This window comes from Bos mutus, chromosome 9 (genome assembly GCF_027580195.1).
Source record: "Bos mutus isolate GX-2022 chromosome 9, NWIPB_WYAK_1.1, whole genome shotgun sequence".
In the NCBI taxonomy this organism is placed as follows: domain Eukaryota; kingdom Metazoa; phylum Chordata; class Mammalia; order Artiodactyla; family Bovidae; genus Bos; species Bos mutus.
The window spans coordinates 45,279,592-45,292,255 of NC_091625.1; the positions used below are offsets into that span (position 1 = coordinate 45,279,592).

The window sequence follows — 12,664 nt, forward strand, 5'->3', positions numbered from 1 at the left end:
TCATATCCTGGTTACTTTCAGTTTTTTCCCACATTTAACATTATGGATAATAGAATATTATTTATTTGCTAACTAAAATGAAAAACCAACTGAAAACAAAAAAACACTGCCGCATCTACAAAGATAAAAAGTTTATGTTTATTATTTTGTACACATTCTGAGTCTAATGTTTTTGTTGGGAAAATTCTTAGTGGAATCTGGACTTCTGTCTTTGCAAACACTTTTTTCTTAACCTGGGTTCAGGCTGTTGGCTCCTACATACTTAGATGCTTTATGTATGACCTCAATTCACAAAATATTACACTTCTTTAAGGTAGTGAGCTCAAAGTTTACATTGTCATATGTTTAATAAGAGTTGGATAAAAGAGATATATGAATATTTTTTTCTTTCCTGGCATTTCTTCTGAACACCAGTGTTCATTATTATTCTTTTGTCTTTTATCATCTGAAAACTAATTCAGTGTTTTTAGGATTATTCCTTTTCATTACTTTTTACTTTCTGCAAGTCAGTATTACTAAATTTAAGAAGTATTCTGGGTGGGGGAAAAATCATCTAAAATCTTCTAATCTTGACAGACCCCAGTAAGCAACCGTTGCCTGTTAGAGTCCTGCTGGTAGCTCTTACTCAACAGAAAAGCACCTGCTTTAATATTAAACACTCTGCTGAAACAAATGAGTGGCATATCATTTACTAAGATTGCAAACTGTATCTGTTGCCCAGTAATTTGTGTAGTAAAAAACTAAATTCAGATTAGGAATTATCTACAAAAGCTAATTTTAGGTGCCTTGAGCCAGTGAAGAAGCAAAAATTACTCAGAAAACCTTGGTTCAAAACATGTGCATTACAGGGTGCATTGAAAATTTAGAATTGCCTACTGAAGTTATTGAAGAGTAGTTAGTATAATACACTCCATATGGTTTACAACCTAAAGCAGGTGTGGTGAAGTAAGAGAGAATTGCTCATAGTCAGATGGCCTTTGAAGAACTGTATTTTCAGATTTATAGGTGGCCTGACTTCATGGTGGTGATGGGTTTCACAGGGTGAGATTTTACAGATATAGTACAGGAGGACGAGTGTAAAAAGCCACGTTGACTTGTGGTTGATTGTATTAGTGAGTAAGGTTCCTTTATATTTGGTCCATTATAGTTACCTGTGAGGATCATACACAAAGGTAATGCTTAGCACTATTTTCCAATTCATTGTATATATTTTTAGTCCTTCGATTAGGGCAAGAAGGAATCTTGAAAAATTAGTCCATTTCCTAGCCTCCAGACGGCATTCCACCTCTAAAAATCTGTGTTGATAGTTACGTTAATTGTCATAATGTATTTCTGGGACCTGTTCAAATCTTAGTGGATGAGCTTATTCTTTTATCTTAAGTTGAATTTGATTTAAGGGCTCTGAGATGTAAGTTACTACAGGGTGTAGGGATTATTGATTTTGCTTTTAACTGTATATCTTTCCATAAGTTGAACAAAGTCTAAAATGCTTTGTCAGGTATCAGCAAATGAAAATGGCCTTTGTGTTGTCTCCAAGTAGTTAACTTTTGCGTAAACTCATTAAAAGGTCTTCAAAACTTATGTCCATGTAGACATATACCAGTCCACATAGGTTTTAAGATTCTATTTTTAAGTTTAGAATCAATACTATATATTGATTATATATTTTATGGGGCTTCCCAGGAGGCTCAGTGGTAGAGAATGCACCTGCCAGTGCAGGAGACACAGGAGATGTGGGTTGGATCCCTGGGTTTGTAAGATCCCCTGGAGTAGCAAATGGCAACCCACTCCAGTATTCCTGCCTGGAAAATTCCATGGACAGAGGAGCCTGGTGGACTGCAGTGCATGAGTCGCAAAGAGTCGGACAGGACTGAGTATGTACACACATTTTATAGAATAAAATGTAAAACTTTAGAGAGGGAAAGAAGCTCCATTAAAAATATTTTTAAAAGCATATCAGCTCTTTTCAAATTAAAGAGGATGATATGATAAAGAAATGCTCTGAAATTTACCTTTTAATCTCATTTTAGGGAAAATCTCAAGAATGCATGAAAAGATTTTGAACTGGCTAAGAGCTCTAAAGCTTTGTAGAATTTATAATTGAATACTTTATTCTTGCTTTGATGACACATAAATTGTAGATTTACATTACTTTTTTTACAGATAAAAGATTTGGAAGAAAGATTGATTTTGTCATAATTAAGAAATCAAGTAATTTTTGACATGATTTCATATAGATACATGTGTTTTGTTAGAGGTAAATCAAGATAAGGATGTTTTCATCCTCTTGCTGGAAGGAAGTGGTTTGGTCAGTTGAAGACTACAGTATGATCATTTTTGTCCTTGTGACAATAGCATTATGATTTTAAACTACTTCAGTTCTGACTCTTGCGACCCCCTGGACTGTGCCAGGCTTCCCAGTTCTTCACTATCTCCTGGAGTTTGCTCAAATTCATGTCCATTGAATCAGTGATGCCATCTAACCATCTCATCCTCTGCTACCCTCTTTTCCTTTTGCCTTCAGTCTTACCCAGCATCAGGATCTTTTCCAATGAGTTGGCTTTTCTCATCAGGTGATCAAAGTATTGGAATATCAGCTCCAGCATCAATCCTTCCAGTGAATGTTCGGGATTGATTTCCTTTAGGACTGACTGATTTCATCTCCTTGCATTCCAAGGGACTCTCAATATTCTCCAGCACTGCAATTCAAAAGCATCAAGTCTTGGGCACTCAGCCTTCTTTATGGTCCAGCTCTCACATCCATACATGACCACTGGAAAAACCATAGCTTTGACTATATGGACCTTTGTTGTCAAAGTGACATCTCTGCTTTTTAATATGCTGTCTAGGTTTGTCATGGTTTTTCTTCCAGGGAGCAAGTGTCTTAATTTCATGGCTGCAGTCAACATCTGCAGTGATTTTGGAGCCCAAGAAAAGAAAATCTATCATTGCTTCCACTTTTCCCCCTTCTGTTTGCCATGAAGTGATGGGACCAGATGCCATGATCTTAGTTTTCTGAATGTTGAGTTTAAGCCAGCTTTTTTGCTCTCCTCTTTCACCCTCATCAAAAAGCTCTTTAGTTCCTCTTTACTTTCTGCCATTAGAATGGTATCATCTGCATATCTGAGATTGTTCATATTTTTCCCTGCAATCTTGATTCCAGCCTGTGATTCATTCAGCTCAACATATCTAATGATGTACTCTGCATAGATGTTAAATAAGCAAGGTGATAGTATACAGCCTTGTCTTACGCCTTTCTCAATTTTGAACCAGTCTGTTGTTCCATGTCTGGTTCTGTTGCTTCTTTACCCGCATACAGGTTTCTCAGGAGACAGGTAGGGTGGTTTGATAGTCCCATCTTTTTAAGAATTTTCCACAGTGTGATCCACAATGTCAAAGGCTTTAGCGTAGTCAATGAAGCAGAAATAGATGTTTTTCTGGAATTACCTTGCTTTCTCTGTGATCCAACAGATGTTGGCAATTTGATCTCTGGTTCCTCTACCTTTTCTAAATCCAGCCTGTACATCTGGAAGTTCTCAGTTCATATACTGCTGAAGCCTAGCTTGAAAGATTTTGAACATTACCTTACTAGCATGTGAAACAAATGCAATTGTACAGTAGTTTGAACATTCTTTGGCATTGCAATGAAAACTGACATTTTCCAGTCCTGTGACCACTGCTGAGTTTTCCAAATTTGCTGACACACTGAGTACAGCACTTTAACAGCATCATCTTTTAGGATTTGAAATAGCTTATCTAGAATTCCATCACCTCCACTAGCTTTGTTTATAATAATGCTTCCTAAGGCCCACTTGTCTTTACACTCCAGGATGTCTGCCTCTAGATGAGTGACCACAGCATTGTGGTTACCCAGATCATTAAGACCTTTTTTGTACGGTTCTTCTGTGTATTCTTGCCACCTCTTCATCTCTCCTGCCTCTGTTAGGTCCTTACTGTTTCTGTCCTTTATCCTGCCCATTCTTCATTCTTGCATGAAATGTTCCCTTTCCCCAATTTTCTTGAAGAGATCTCAAGTCTTATCCATTCTATTGTTTTCCTCTATTTCTCAGCATTGTTCATTTAAGAAGGCCTTCTTACCTCTCCTTGCTATACTCTGGAACTCTGCATTCAGTTTGGTATACCTTTCCCTTTCTTCCTAGCTTTTCACTTCTCTTCTTTCCTCAGCTATTGGTAAAGCCTCCTCAGACAATCATTTTGCCTTAAATTTCTTTTTCTTTGGGATGATTTTGATTACTGCCTCCTATACATTGTTCCAGTCTTCTGTCCATAGTTCTTCAGGCACTCTGTCTACCGGATGTAATCCCTTGAATCTATTTGTCATCTCCACTGTATAGTCATAAGGGAGATGATTATACCTGAATGGCCTAGTGGTTTTCCCTACTTTCTTCAATTTAAGCCTGAATTTTGCAATAAGGAGCTGATGATCTGAGCCACAGTCAGCTCCAGATCTTGTTTTTACTGAGTTTATAGAGCTTCTCCATCTTTGGCTGCAAAGAATATAGTCAGTCTGATTTTAATACTGACCATTTGGTGATGTCCATGTACAGAGTTGTCTCTTGTGTTGTTGGAAAAGGGTGGTTCCTGTGACCAGTGTATTCTCTTGACCAAACTCTCTTAATATTTGCCCTGCTTCATTTTGTACTCTAAGACTAAACTTGCCAGGTATCTCTTGACTTCCTACCTTTGCATTCCAATCCCCTCTGATGAAAAGCACATCTTTTTGTGGTGTTAGTTCTAGAAGGTCTTGTAGATTTTAATAGAACCAGTCGATTTCAACTTCTTTGGCATCAGTGGTTGAGGCATAGACTTGAATTACTGTGATGTTGAATTGTTTGCCTTAGAAATGAACGGAGACCATTCTGTCATTTTTTAGATTGCACCCAAGTACTGTATTTTGGACTCTCTTGTTGACTATAAGGGCTGCTCCATTTCTTCTAAGGGATTCTTGCCCACAGTAGTAGATATAATGGTCATCTGAATTAAATTTGTCCATTCCTGTCCATTTTAGTTCACTGATTCCTAAGATGTAGATGTCCACTCTTGTCATCTCCTGCTTGACCACATCTAATTTATTCAGTTGCTAATTCATGTCTGACTCTTTGCAACCCCATGAACTGCAGCATGCCAGGCTTCCCTGTTCTTCACTATCTCCCTGAGTTTGCTCAAACTGATGTTCATTGAGTCAGTGATGTCTTCAACCATCTCGTCCTCTGGTGTCCCCTTCTCCTTCTGCCATCAATCTTTCCCAGCATCAGGGTCTTTTCCAATGTGTCAGCTCTCTGCCTTGATTCATAAACCTATCATTCTGTGTTCCTATGCAATAGTCTTCTTTACAGTATGAGACTTCACTGTCAACACATCTACAACTGAGCATCATTTCCACCTTGGCCCAACTACTTCTTTCTTTCTGGAGCTATTAGTAATTGCCGTGTACTTTTCCCTAGTAGCATATTAGACACCTCTTGACCTGGGTAACTCATCTTCTGGTGTCATCTCTTTTTGCCTTTTCATACTGTTCATGTGGTTCTTGAGGCTAGAATACTGGAATGGTTTGCCATTCCCTGCTCCAGTGGACCACATTTTGTTAGAACTCTTCACTATGACCCGTCTGTTTGGTGGCTCTGCATGGCATAGTTCTTCACTTTATTAAGTTACACCAGCCCCTTCATCAAGACAGGCTGTGATCCATGAAGGGGAGCTATACAATACCAGAATTATTGTATTGTCTGTGGATATTGATTTCAAATAGAAAATTGTTTGAGAATTTGATTATTCATCTGGCTTACTATATAGTCTGGCAACTTTTTTCTTCGTCTATCCTTATCTATCTCCTAAGGTATATTCTGTCTACTGATTACATAATTAAAGAAAGTGTTGTGAGCACTTTGGAAGACACTTAAGAGTAATGATACTATTGGTACTATTATTGCCATTATTAATATTGATGATATGAATCTGTAAAAACAGTACAAGGATCACTACCTGAACTCTTTAATTCATTTACTCTTGTGCAGTAAGCTAGGCCCAGTGTGTTGTTTGATTTTTAATCTCATTTTTAGAAGTATAGTAAAAAAAACTTATATTGTTGTGAAGGTGTAGTTGCTGAATCGTGTCTGACTCTGTGACCCCATGGACTGTAGCCCGCCAGGCTCCTCTGTCCATGGGCAAGATATATGTATAATTGACTCCAATTTTTTTGACAATGAGTTGAACTTACTTTTTGATAACTTTTTTCATTGTCTTTAGGTCTTTAAGATTTATTGACGCGTTTAATTGCCACAAATGGTTGATTACTGTTTTCCTGGAATAACTTGGATTTAGAAACTCTGGAGAACTGTCAGTTGGTTCAGTCTCAATTTTATGTAAGTCAGAGTATATAGCAGTATTAGTTTTTGGACTAATTTCAGTTCACTTAAAAAAGAAATTTTATTTTTATCAGAATAAACTTTTTAGTGCTAAATTTATACAGTGATATGAAGGTTCACAAGCAATATGAAATGATAGTTGAACTATACTTAGAGTAGATGATCTTTGATAGAACTGACTGCATTTTATTCCCTTAAAACTGTAGGCTTGTTAAGGAACAGTTCACTTATGTTCAGTCAGCTCTCTTGAAATTTTTAGCCAGCTTCCAAGCTTTTCATCCAGAGAATTATAGGACAGCCATGCAAACTTAATTGAAAGCTTTTGCAAAAACATTAACTTAATTCAGCCTTGAGGCACAATGGTAGATGTACTTAACATTTCAGAGTGTGTTTTTAGGTTCAGAGTAATTTTATTTATTCTGATGTTAGAATTTTCCTTTCATCACTTCTGAGAAATGTGAGCATATAAAAGAAAGTTCTGTTACTGTGGTTTTTTTCTAACACAACTGGATAATATTGATTTTTGCTTGATATTACATATGGATTCAGTCTCAATAGGCTTAGGTGGACAGGTTTCTAGAGAAGACCTGTGTAAACCAGTCACAGATTAGTGAGTTGGCCGTTTCATTTAGTATATAAGTTGTTTGTGCTTTGCTGTCCTGTCATCAGAATTACTTTTAATAAGAGGTGAAAGATGCTTTTTTTGTTTTTTGATTATCATTTCTTTAGTAATGATAATACAGCAACTCAGATTTTTACTTATGGTTTAATATTGAATAACTGTTCCTTTTTACTTTGATCATTGTTGTTCAGACAGTTGACATTGATAAAGTAGAGCTGCCTTGGATTTCTTGCTTTGTAATTTATCAGCTTATTGGGCACAGGTGGTCTTGGTTAGTCGCTGCCTTCAATTAAATGACTTTTGAGATTGACCCAAACATTAGGTTTGCACATTAGTTTTCCACTCAGGATGTTGTTTTATCACTTGAAAGGTCATGAAGTCTGTTGAAAGTGTAGTTTCTTTTTATGGATTTCTTGAAGGCCATATGCAAATCCCCTTTCAATGCTTTTCTTTCAGGATTCCTTCCCAGCAGTTTCTTACTCTGTAAGGAGGAAGACTCCCATTGTAGATTACCTAGGAATAGGAGAATAGTGTGATGTTGTTGTTGTTTTAAAGGGAAGAGGGCCGGACAGGGAATTTGAAGTTCTGAATTATTAAAAAGCATGTTTTCCTGACTTATATTAGATACATAAAATAATTTCAGTTCAGTGTAGTTCTTAAAATTGTTATGTTAACTTGAAAGATATAGGTAATCAGCTATCAGTCACATATTTATGTTACTATACCTTTACATGTTTACCTTTACTAAATTGTAAGCTGCTAAACTTAATTTTTGCAAGTAAGTGAGAAGCCATGAAATTTTGAAAACAGGACTTATGACAATTGTAAATTACAATGATTTTTTTTTTTTTGGACTTCACGGCTTATAGTCTTTTAAACACATGCAGTGCAGTTTTCACAGAAGTATTTGTATGTAGGGGCTTAGGGGTGAGAAATTTGCTAAAACAAATTGAATCCAGATCTGCCATAGAGAATCCTATCAGTTTTTCTGATAGCACTAAATCATGGTCTAGCACACTACATATTTTATTTCTTATATCCCTTTGTTTTCCTTTTCCATGAGAATGTAAACTTTATGAAGGCAGGTGTTCGTCCATTTTTGTTCAGTGCTGGGACTCTTGCATCTAAAGTGGTCCCCCCCTACTAGCACATACAAACTTTGAAATTTTTGATATAAGGGAGAATGGACTATTCAAATGCAAAATCTTTCCAACCAGTATTCTTCTGCCATTTTCTTTCCATTTCTGAATGTTTGTATTTTTTTTTCTTTTGTAACTTTAAGAGAAGTGTATGTTGATAGTGCTCATTCTTATAAAGGATTGTATCTGATTTGTGTGTCTGTTACTGAAAACTTCTTGGGGATTTTAGTAGCTGAATCCAGAATTCTCTTCAATTATGTTTTGCCTTGTGCTTCTATATAATTTAAAATCCTTAGGTAGTATTGTTTGTTCAAGACCTTTTATATTTTTAATTTAATAAATACTCAAGAGTTTCCTCCAACTGAATTTTCCTTGTTTCAGAGTTATTATACATATAGGTAGTTTAACATAGACTGGAAATTTTAAAACAACCAAACTTTTAAGTTATGTGACTTTCTTGCTCCTTTTATTATGTAATTTAATCAATAATTGAACTCTGCAGTATCCTTTCTCCTGTTACAGAGCTTTTACAAAAAGAAATCTGCGAACTTTTTTTTTTAAATCACGAACATTGATGACTTTTCACTCATTTCAGTGCTGCAAGGCAATTTTTTTTCCTTTACCTTCAAATCCCTTTATGTATTTTTTATTCTTTCTTTGAGGGAAGTGGGTTTTTCTCCTTGTTTGTCTTCAGGCAACATTTCATCTGCATGGGATCTATTGAAGCTTTTAGAAAATATTTGTTTCTTTTAATGGTTGTGTATTTTGAGGCTCTTAATTGGGATAATTTTGTTAGAAAAGCAGAAAGATTTATGAATATAAAAGAAAATGCTGGATGAGCTTTTTCTTCTTTCTTAATCAAGTGTTTTCCTAAGAATAGAATTTTTAATGTATTTGTAGAATATTTACTATGTACAAGGATATGATAGAAACGTATTACAGTTCATCTTGTGCATCTTACTTTCTTGCTATGATTTGCCTGAAGTTTTACTACTTTGTAGAGGACTATGTTAGTTTAATGGCTAGTTTATTTTACTGTGAACTCTGCAGTATAAATTTTAAAAATGCAGAAATAATGTGAAAACTATGTGGATTTAGAAATGGCATTATTTAAAAGCTAAACACAAATAACTTATGTTGGTCCTTGAGCTTGACTCTTAAGTAGGTATTTATAGGGAACTATTAGATCATCTACAATTAATGTAATTTAAGAAGATATTCCAGATTAACCATAATTCTATTTACTATTCTGAATTTAGAAAAATTAGAATTTCTGTTTTTTTGGTAAATTGTCTGATGGTTATGACCATGGACTTAGGTTTTAATCCCTGCTCCCCTGTTTATTTGTGTATTGGGGTGCATATTACTTGACCCCTTTGAGACTGAGTTTCCTACTTGTAAAACTGGAGAGAAGAATATCAACTTCCCCATAGGATGCAATAAATGAAATGATAAATGCTTATTAGCGCAGTGTCCAAGCACATGCTAAGGTTATTTGTATTATTATATCATTATATACTTTTAGTTGTTATATAATTTTTATGAATGCATAATATGTTTTGTTAATTACTTAATTCAACTCCTCTCTGGTTGCTGTATCTCAATTGAATATTAATATGTGTTTTTGATGTAATTGACTTCATCTCTTCTGTGCCTTTTGAGAGATGGCTTATTGTCTATGTACTTTCTGTAACAGTCAGTGAACATTATTGCTGCTATCCGTCTCACTTCAGATTTGGATCACACAAACACAGCTTCTAGGTCAGAGGTCAAAAAGGCAATAACCATGATCAAAAGGTTCAAGTGGGCCTTGCCTTATAAAATAATAACCTAAGTGCTTATTTTCTTATATTTGGGAGTTGTTCTTGACCACTCCTCCTGAGTTTCACAATTGTATAGCTGATAATAAAGTTTAATATAATAATGTTGCTATTATGTAGATTTTTGAATTCCTCCTGAAATAGAAGTAAATTCAAATAGCAATAATATATGAATAACTTATCTCTTAAAATATTTTTTATCAAAATCTTTGTAATACAAAATTATACTCCCTTAAATACCCTTCTTTCTCAATTCATGATCATTAGGCAACAATTTTCGATTCTTTTAGCTTCTCTTCTTGTATCTATTTCCATATAATATTCTTCTATTGTTCTTTCTTAATTTATGACTTTTAGATATCACTGAATCATTTCTTGTCATAGTGAGTGAGGATTTAACTAATTTAAATCCTCTTCCCATGCAGTATCTTCCCATTTCTAAAATTAATTATATCACATTTTTGTGAGACAGTATTCAGTTCAGTCGCTCAGTTGTGTCTGACTCTTTGCGACCCCGTGAACTGCAGCACACCAGGCCTCCCTGTCCATCACCAACTCCTGGAGTCCACCCAAACCCATGTCCATTAAGTCGGTGATGCCATCCGACCATCTCATCCTCTGTCATCCCCATCTTTCCCAGCATCAGAGTCTTTTCAAATGAGTCAGCTCTTCGCATCAGGTGGCCAAAGTATTGGAGTTTCAGCTGCAACATCAGTCCTTCCAATGAACACCCAGGGCTGATCTCCTTTGTTGTATATAGTTCAGTAAATATTGTTTACTGCTGAGTCAAGTAGTATAATACAATAACATTTTCTCTAGGATAACTGTTAACTTTGCTCATTTTTGTTTTTGTTTTTGGTGTGTGAATCAGTTGTTGTTTAGTCACTAAGTCATGTCCAACTCTTTGCTACCCTGTGGACTGCAGCATGCCAGGCTTCTTTGTCTTTCACCATCTCCTGGAGTTTGCTCAAACTCGTGTCCGTTGAGTCGGTGATACCATCTAACCATCTCATCCTATGTTGCCCCCTTCTCCTCCTGCTTTCAATCTTTCTCAGCATCAGTGTTTTCCAGTGAGTTGGCTCTTTGCATCAGGTGGTCAAAGTATTGGAGCTTTAGCATTAGTCCTCCCAATGAATATTCAGGATTGACTTCCTTTAGAATTGACTGATTTGATCTTACTGTCCAGGGGACTCTTCTCCAGCACCACAGTTCAAAAGCATTGATTCTTCAGTGCTCAGCCTTCTGTATGGTTCAGTTCTAGCATCTCTGTGTGACTACTGGAAAATCCATTGCTTGGACTATATGGACCTTTGTTGGCAAAGTGATGTCTCTGCTATTTAATACACTGTCTAGGTTTGTTATAGCTCTTCTTCCAAGGAGCAAACGTCTTTTAATTTTGTGGCTGTGGTCACTGTTTGCAGTGGTTTTGGAGCCCAAGAAAATAGTCTGCCATTGTTTCTACTTTTTCCCCATCTATTTGACATGAAGTGATGGGAACAGATGTCATGATCTTAGTTTTCTGAATGTTGAGTTTTAAGCCAGTGTTTTTATCTTTAATTCCTCTTCCCTTTCTTCCATTAGAGTGGTATCAATGCATATATGAGGTTGTTAATATTTTCCCCTGCAATTTTGATTCTAGCCTGTGATTCATCAAGCCCAGCATTTCACATGATGTACTGTGCATATACATTAAATAAGCAAAGTGGCAATGTACAGCCTTGATGTACTCCTTTCCCAGTTTTGAGCCAGTCCATTGTTCTATGTCCGGTTCTAACTGTTGCTTCTTGACCTGCACACAGGTTTCTCAGGAGACAGGTAAGGTGGCCTGGTTATTCCTGTCTCTTTAATAATTTTCCACAGTTCATTGTGATCCACACAGTCAAAGGCTTTAGAGTAGTCAGTGAAGCAATTCAGTTCAGTTCAGTTGCTCAGTCGTGTCCGACTCTTTGCGACCCCATGAATTGTAGCACGCCGGGCCTCCGTGTCCATCACCAACACCCGGAGTTCACTCAAACTCACGTCCATCGAGTCAGTGATGCCATCAGCCATCTCATCCTCTGTCGTCCCCTTCTCCTCCTGCTCCCAATCCCTCCCAGCATCAGTCTTTTCCAGTGAGTCTATTCTTCGCATGAGGTGGCCAAAGTACTGGAGTTTCAGCTTTAGTATCATTCCTTCCAAAGAAATCCCAGGGCTGATCTCCTTTAGAATGGACTGGTTGGATCTCCTTGCAGTCCAAGGGACTCTCAAGAGTCTTCTCCAACACCACAGTTCAAAAGCATCAATTCTTCGGCGCTCAGCTTTCTTCACAGTCCAGCTCTCACATCCATACATGACCACAGGAAAAACCATAGCCTTGACTAGACAGACCTTTATTGGCAAAGTAATGTCTCTGCTTTTTAATATGCTGTCTAGGTTGGTCATAACTTTTCTTCCAAGGAGTAAGTGTCTTCTAATTTCATGGCTCCAGTCACCATCTGCAGTGATTTTGCAGCCCAACAATAAAATCTGACACTGTTTCAACTGTTTCCCCATCTATTTCCCATGAAGTGATGGGACCGGATGCCATGATCTTCATTTTCTGAATGTTGAGCTTTAAGCCAACTCTTTCACTTTCCTCAAGAAGCTTTTTAGTTCCTCTTCACTTTCTGCCATAAGGGTGGTGTCATCTGCATATCTGAGGTGATTGATATTTCTCCC

General features: G+C 36.6%; 1 protein-coding gene across 7 annotated transcripts in view; it reads left to right on the top strand.

Annotated features, from left to right (window-relative positions):
- HACE1 (HECT domain and ankyrin repeat containing E3 ubiquitin protein ligase 1) overlaps positions 1–12,664 on the top strand; it is a 118,515-nt gene that overhangs the window by 24,405 nt on the left and 81,446 nt on the right. The window lies entirely within an intron of this gene.